General features: G+C 39.2%; 1 long non-coding RNA gene across 2 annotated transcripts; it reads left to right on the top strand.

Moving 5' to 3' along the window:
• Window positions 1–239: 239 nt before the first annotated feature.
• LOC103282048 (uncharacterized) lies at window positions 240–7,429 on the top strand. Of its 2 annotated transcripts, none has more exons than XR_010000952.1 (3): window positions 240–983; window positions 4,892–5,078; window positions 6,448–7,429. It is a non-coding gene; the product is annotated as an uncharacterized LOC103282048 (long non-coding RNA). The 2 variants fall into 2 exon arrangements; XR_010000953.1 differs by lacking the exon at window positions 240–983 and adding an exon at window positions 3,133–3,768.
• The last annotated feature ends 480 nt before the right edge of the window (window positions 7,430–7,909 follow it).

The following is a 7,909-nucleotide window of genomic DNA, read 5'->3' as shown; positions in this document are numbered from 1 at the left end:
GGACCAAGGCCAAAAAGGCGGCCGGATTGGCAGGCTAACATATATTTTAGATGACAACGGAGTGCGCATGCGTTGAGCAGCTCCCTGCTTTCCCGCCCAATTTTGAGAAGCCCTGTCTGAGCCTGTGACGTGCGGGAGAATCGTCCAATCGGGAGGCGGCCCAGGGGGAAGGGGTGGGACCAAGGCCAAAAAGGCGGCCGGATTGGGAGGCGGGGCTTCTTCTTGGCTCTTCAGTTGTCACATTTGCCTCAGCTGTGCCATTTCTCCTGGCGACATAGAAGATAATACCTGCTTTGTTGATGAAGACTTTAATATCCTGTCTCCTCAAAAATGACAAAACTTTGTCCAGAGAAAGACAAAGAACAACATTTTAGGAAATTTACACCATTTGATTTATTTCCAGCCTTAAGACCCACAAAGGGCCATAAAGAGCCAGGTGGCTTTACTCTGAGCAATAAGTTTTACCTCAGAATATGTTTTTCCTGTCATCTGGAGAACTTCTTTTCACTTTATTCATGTACGTTTCCCTATTATTTCAGGAATTTCTTTATCGAACCTTTACCTCAGAAAAGCCTTGTGAAATAGAAAGAAGAAAATGCCAATTGTATTTATTAAGAGATGGTTATCTCAGACTTTACCTCAGAAATGGCAGAGCCTTGTGAAACGGAAGGGAGAAACAAAGGCAAAACTTTTGAAAATTAGCACAGCTTTTTCTGAAGGGACGAGATAAATAGTGTTGCGTTTTATTTATTATAATCTGGTTTATTTCTTGCCAAAGACCCTCATGGAGCCAGAAGAGCCACATTTCTTTCAGCCACAACTTTTACCTCAAGCAATCCAGATCTTTTTACTTTATTCGTGTCTGTTTCCTGATTATTTTAGTAATTTCTTTCTTTACCTCAAACTTTTACCTCAGAAACCGCAAAGCCTTTCTCCATCGAAGGATAAAAGCCTTGTGAAGTAGAAAATCATTTCTATTTTAGGTATTAATATTTTATTATATCAAACCAAAAAAAAATTATAAGGTCTTTTCCAGAGAAGAAAAAAAGGCTAAATTTTTGGGTTGTTGTGAGTTTTCCGGGCTGTATGGCTATGTTCCAGAAGCATTCTCTCCTGACGTTTCGCCCACATCTATGGCAAGAAATCAGATTGCTGGTGAAGCTTTTATATACAGTAGAGTCTCACTTATCCAACATAAACGGGCTGGCAGAACGTTGGATAAGCGAATATGTTGGATAATGAGGAGAGATTAAGAAAAAGCCTATTAAACATCAAAATAGGTTATGATTTTTCAAATTAAGCACCAAAACATCACGTTTTACCACAAATTTGACAGAAAAAGTACAGTAGAGTCTCACTTATCCAACATAAACGGGCTGGCAGAACGTTGGATAAGCGAATATGTTGGATAATGAGGAGAGATTAAGAAAAAGCCTATTAAACATCAAATTAGGTTATGATTTTACAAATTAAGCACCAAAACATCCCGTTTTACCACAAATTTGACGGAAAAAGTACAGTAGAGTCTCACTTATCCAACATAAACGGGCTGGCAGAACGTTGGATAAGCGAATATGTTGAATAATGAGGAGAGATTAAGAAAAAGCCTATTAAACATCAAAATAGGTTATGATTTTACAAATTAAGCACCAAAACATCATGTTAGACAAGAAATTTGACAGAAAAAGTACAGTAGAGTCTCACTTATCCAACACAAACGGGCCAACAGAACGTTGGATAAACGAATATGTTGGATAATAAGGAGAGATTAAGAAAAAGCCTATTAAACATCAAATTAGGTTATGATTTTACAAATTAAGCACCAAAACATTACGTTTTACCACAAATTTGACAGAAAAAGTACAGTAGAGTCTCACTTATCCAACATAAACGGGCCGGCAGAACGTTGGATAAACGAATATGTTGGATAATGAGGAGAGATTAAGAAAAAGCCTATTAAACATCAAAATAGGTTATGATTTTACAAATTAAGCACCCAAAACATCAAGTTTTACAACAAATTTGACAGAAAACGTACAGTAGAGTCTCACTTATCCAACATAAACGGGCCGGCAGAACGGTGGATAAGCGAATATGTTGGATAATAAGGAGAAATTAAGAAAAAGCCTATTAAACATCAAAATAGGTTATGATTTTACAAATTAAGCACCAAAACATCATGTTAGACAAGAAATTTGACAGAAAAAGTACAGTAGAGTCTCACTTATCCAACACAAACGGGCCAACAGAACGTTGGATAAGCGAATATGTTGGATAATAAGGAGGCATTAAGGAAAAGCCTATTAAACATCAAATTAGGTTATGATTTTAAAAATTAAGCACCAAAACATCACGTTTTACAACAAATTTGACAGAAAAAGTACAGTAGAGTCTCACTTATCCAACATAAACGGGCCGGCAGAACGTTGGATAAACAAATATGTTGGATAATGAGGAGGGATTAAGAAAAAGCCTATTAAACATCAAAATAGGTTTGATTTTACAAATTAAGCACCAAAACATCACGTTTTACCACAAATTTGACAGAAAAAGTACAGTAGAGTCTCACTTATCCAACATAAACGGGCCGGCAGAACGTTGGATAAACGAATATGTTGGATAATGAGGAGGGATTAAGAAAAAGCCTATTAAACATCAAAATAGGTTATGATTTTACAAATTAAGCACCAAAACATCATGTTTTAAAACAAATTTGACAGAAAAAACAGTTCAATACGCAGTAATGTTATGTTGTAATTACTTTATTTATGAATTTAGCACCAAAATATCACGATATATTGAAAACGTTGACTACAAAAATGCGTTGGATAATCCAGAATGTTGGATAAGTGAGACTCTACTGTATGTGTGTGTATTATTTGTATTATTTTGGCCAGTAGCAACATTCCCGCTTGCCTCCACCTGGCCTCGTTTCCAACAGACCTCACAACCTCTGAGGATGCCTGCCAGAGATGTGGGCGAAACGTCAGGAGAGAATGCTTCTGGAAACCAATTATTATTTCTTATATTGTACTACTATATTAATATACTACAATATCTATAATACACCACTAGTATATTATATTATTAGTATTATATAATATACTGTGCTAAATCATAAATTGCAGTATATATAATATATATTTTAGATGACAACGGGGTGCGCATGCGTCGAGCAGCTCCCTGCTTTCCCGCCCAATTTGGCGAAGCCCTCTCTGAGCCTGTGACGTGCGGGAGAATCGTCCAATCGGGCGGCGGCCCAGGGAGAAGGGGTGGGACCAAGGCCAAAAAGGCGGCCGTGGTGGAGGCGGGGCTTCTTCTTGGCGCCTCAGCCGTTAATTTACCTCAGGAAACGGGGCCTCGTTTGGCGCCCAGGCGTTTCCTTTCCCTCCGAGAGAGAGAGAGAGAGAGAGAGAGAGAAGGGCGCCTGGCCTGGCAGCCGTGGTTCAGGCCGGGCTGGGAAGGAGGGAAGAGCCGGCCCGGGTCCCCTCAGCCGTGGCTGGAAGGAAGGAAGGCCCCGAGGAGACAGGCCGGGAAGGGCGGGCTCTCTCTCTCTCTCTCTCTCTCTCCTCCCGCCACCCAGAGCCGGAGAGAGAGGTGAATCAGGGCCCGTGCTGTGGCCTCGCCTGGGTCAGCCTACTTTCTTGGGGATTCATCTGGAAAGAGTTTAAAGAGGAGAGAGACGCCTTTCCTTTGGGGAGTCACTTTTACCTCAAGAAAGGCTTTTCTTCCCGTCCAGAGGACCCTCTCTCTCCCACTCGATTTTAGGTTGGTTTCCTTGTTGTTTTGGGGGTTCTTTCATTACCTCAGGAATCCCCTCAAAAGTGAAATACAAACAGGAGGAAAGGCCTGTTTTATTATATTACTCTGGTCTTAAATTTTCAAAAACGGCCTCAAATAGCACCAGGTCTTTCTCCAGATAAAGGTGGATAAAGGCTTTGTGAAACAGAAAGAAGAAAACTATTTCATTGATTAAGACTTCAATGAGGTTTTGCCTCAGAAATCACCTCGTCACAAAGCCTTTCTCTAGTAAGAGAGAAGATACAGTTGGAAAAAATGTTCACTGAAATATTTACAAAATCATTAAAATATTCAAAAACATAATCATAAAAAATATTTGCAGAAACATTTGCCCAAAATAAGCAAAGTATTTGGGGAAAAATATTCACAAATGTATTCAGAAAAAAAAACAATCATGAAAACATTCACAAACATTGAAATAAAATATTCACCCAAAAAAATCATACAAATATTTGCGGAAATATTTGCCAAAAATAAGCAAAATATTCAGAAAAAATATTCACAAATACAGTAGAGTCTCACTTCTCCAACACTCGCTTATCCAACGTTTTGGATTATCCAACGCATTTTTGTAGTCAATGTTTTCAATAAATCCTGATATTTTGGTGCTAAATTCGTAAATACAGTAATTACTACATAGTATTACTGCACATTGAATGACTTTTTCTGTCAAATTTGTTGTATAACATAATGTTTTGGTGCTTAATTTGTAAAATCATAACCTAATTTAATGTTTAATAGGCTTTTCCTTAATCTCTCCTTATTATCCAACATATTCGCTTATCCAACCTTCTGTCGGCCCATTTACGTTGGATAAGCAGGATTCTACTGTAATATCTGTTTTATTGATGAATAGTTTATTATTCTATCACCTCAAAAATGACAAAACTTTTGTCCAGAGAAAGACAAAGAACAAAATTTTTGGAAATTTACACCATTTGATTTATTTCCAGCCTTAAGACCCATAAAGGGCCATAAAGAGCCAGGTGGCTTTACTCTGAGCAATAAGTTTTACCTCAGAATATGTTTTTCCTGTCATTTGGAATAACTTCTTTTCACTTTATTCATGTATGTTTCCTTATTATTTCAGAAATTTCTTTATCGAACCTTTACCTCAGAAAAGCCTTGTGAAATAAAACGAAGAAAATGCCAATTTTATTTATTAAGAGATTGTCATCTCAAACTTTACCTCAGAAATGACAAATCCTTGTGAAACGGAAGGGAGAAACAGAGACAATTTTTTTGAAAATTAGCACAGCTTTTTCTGAAGGGACCAGGTGAATATTGTTGCATTTTATTTATTATAATCTTGCCAAAGACCCATATGGAGCCAGAAGAGCCACATTTCTTTCAGCCATAACTTTTACCTCTAGCAATCCAGATCACTTCTTTTCACTTTATTCATGTCTGTTTCCTGATTATTTTAGTAATTTATTTCTTTACCTCAAACTTTTACCTCAGAAACTTTGTCCATCAAAGGATAAAAGCCTTGTGAAATAGAAAACCATTTCTATTTTGCGTATTAATACTTTATTATACCAAACAAACAAAAAATTATAAGGTCTTTTCCAGAGAAGAAAAAAAGGCTAAAATTTTGGTTTGTTGTGAGTTTTCCAGGCTGTATGGCTATGTTCCAGAAGCATTCTCTCCTGACGTTTCGCCCACATCTATGGCAGGAAACCATAGATTGCTGGTGAAGTTTTTATATATCTGCGAAATGTCCAGGGTGGGAGAAAGAACTCTTGTCTGTTGGAGGCCAATGTGAATGCTGCTATTGGCCACCTTGATTAGCATTGAATGGCCTGCAGTTTCAAGGCCTGGCTGCTTCCTGCCTGGGGGAATTCTGTGTTTGGAGGTGTTAGCTGGCCCTGCTTTTTGAGGTGGCAGCCCAGAAACTCACAACAACCCAATGATTCCGGCCATGAAAGCCTTTGACAACACATGGCAACATTTTTGAAAATTCACACAGCTTTCTAGCGGAAATGAGTAGAATAATAATTGCATTTTTTTACCAATCTGATTTATTTCCAGCCTTAAGACCCATAACATGCTATGCTGAAAATTTTGTGTGTGTATATATATATATATATATATATATATATATATATAATAGACAATATATCTAATAATACAATATAATGTATATACATATAATATTGATAGTAACATTGTAATGTAATACAATATAATAATAATACAATATAATGATATTGATTATATATTATATATATTATATTATATATAATTATATATGTACATACAAAGTATTATATTAGCATACACAATAATAGCATTATATATTACTATATTGTACTATACCATCATACTGTAATATTATTAGAAATATTACATGTAATATATAAAATAATTAATATTATATTGCATTAGTATTTGAATTATATTGTATTACATTATAATATTCTCAATATTATATTTATATTCAATATATTATATTATGATATATCATTGTCTATTATATTGTATATTATATACAATATACTATATATACACAATACATATTATATTATTAGCATAGCATGTTACGGGAGACAAGATGGGAACTGTCTTCCTGGCCTTGCAAAATAGAAAGAAGACAATGCCTGTTTTTTTTTCTGAAAGCTTTCTTCCCACTCACTCTTCTCCCAGCGCTGAATTCAAGTCAAAGTGAAGAAAGGGAAGAAACAAAAGGTCGAAGAGACAGAAGACGGAAGATGCTTGAAGACACTCTCGCAAGGACACCGCCCGCCCCCCAAAAAGGTCATTGTCAGGGTAATGGGTGTAAGGCTAGGCATTTAATGTCTATCTTTGCAATAAAAAACAGGCTACCTGTGTGCTAGGCTTTTGCATGAAGAACACGGTTCCCCTCGTGTGTGGCATCGAAGTTTCCCACTCGGGAACGGACGGGTCCTCCCTTTGTTCTAGGCAGATGATGGGGGTTTTCCTATACAAGCCGTAGGGGCCACAGCTTGGGGGGCAGCGGGGGGCCCGGCCCTGGCACCGCGGGGAGCAGCACACGTTACGGGCATTTTAAAAGCTCCCTTAAACTTAGACAGTGGCTAGTAATAAAAATATTAATACCTTAACTCACCTACTAACGCTACTAACACCATTCTAACTAGGGCAGCCTGGCCTTTTAAATAGGACTGTGTTTTGCCTGCTGGCAAGAACCAAGCTGGGAGGGAAGGGGGCCTCCTGGCCCCCCGTAGAAGGGCTCCCCTAGAAGGACATTCAAAATGCCCGCAAGGTGTCCTGAGAGCAGCCCCTGGGGCCCTCAGTGTGCCCCCCACGGTGCCAGGGCTGGGCCCCCCGCTCTCCCCCAACCCATGACCCCTGCCGCCTGTATAGCGTCCGCCCAGGGCCAACGGACGCCCCCTCCCTCCCCGGGCGGAGCTTCGGCGCCACACACAAGGGGAGGCCAGCCGTGGCCGCCAGAACATGGCCAACCTGGTTTTTGACTGCAAACATAGGCATGTAGGGACCCCCTTTTATTTATGTAAGGCCACCCACCCAGGGGACCTCTGTTCCTAATTAAAGCCTGGTTAAAGGGGATCCTCTATTCTTAAAGTAAGGCCTATAGAGATCTCCTATCCAGAAACTAAGGCGGCCTGGCCTATAGAGATCTCTTGTTGTTAAATTAAGGCGGCCTGGCCTATAGAGATCTCTTGTTAAATTAAGGTGGCCTGGCCTATAGGGATCTCCTTTTGTTAAACTGAGGTGGCCTGGCCTATAGGGATCTCTTTTTGTTAAACTAAGGTGGCCTGGCCTATAGGGATCTCCTTTTGTTAAACTAAGGTGGCCTGGCCTATAGGGATCTCCTTTTGTTAAACTGAGGTGGCCTGGCCTATAGGGATCTCCTTTTGTTAAACTAAGGTGGCCTGGCCTATAGGGATCTCTTGTTGTTAAACTAAGGTGGCCTGGCCTATAGGGATCTCCTTTTGTTAAACTAAGGTGGCCTGGCCTATAGGGATCTCTTTTTGTTAAACTAAGGTGGCCTGGCCTATAGGGATCTCCTTTTGTTAAACTAAGGTGGCCTGGCCTATAGGGATCTCTTTTTGTTAAACTAAGGTGGCCTGGCCTATAGGGATCTCTTGTTGTTAAACTAAGGTGG

Source organism: Anolis carolinensis, unplaced genomic scaffold (assembly GCF_035594765.1).
Source record: "Anolis carolinensis isolate JA03-04 unplaced genomic scaffold, rAnoCar3.1.pri scaffold_11, whole genome shotgun sequence".
NCBI lineage: Eukaryota > Metazoa > Chordata > Lepidosauria > Squamata > Dactyloidae > Anolis > Anolis carolinensis.
The sequence above is the reverse complement of the archived record's forward strand: the minus strand, read 5'-3'. Positions and strand labels throughout refer to the sequence as shown.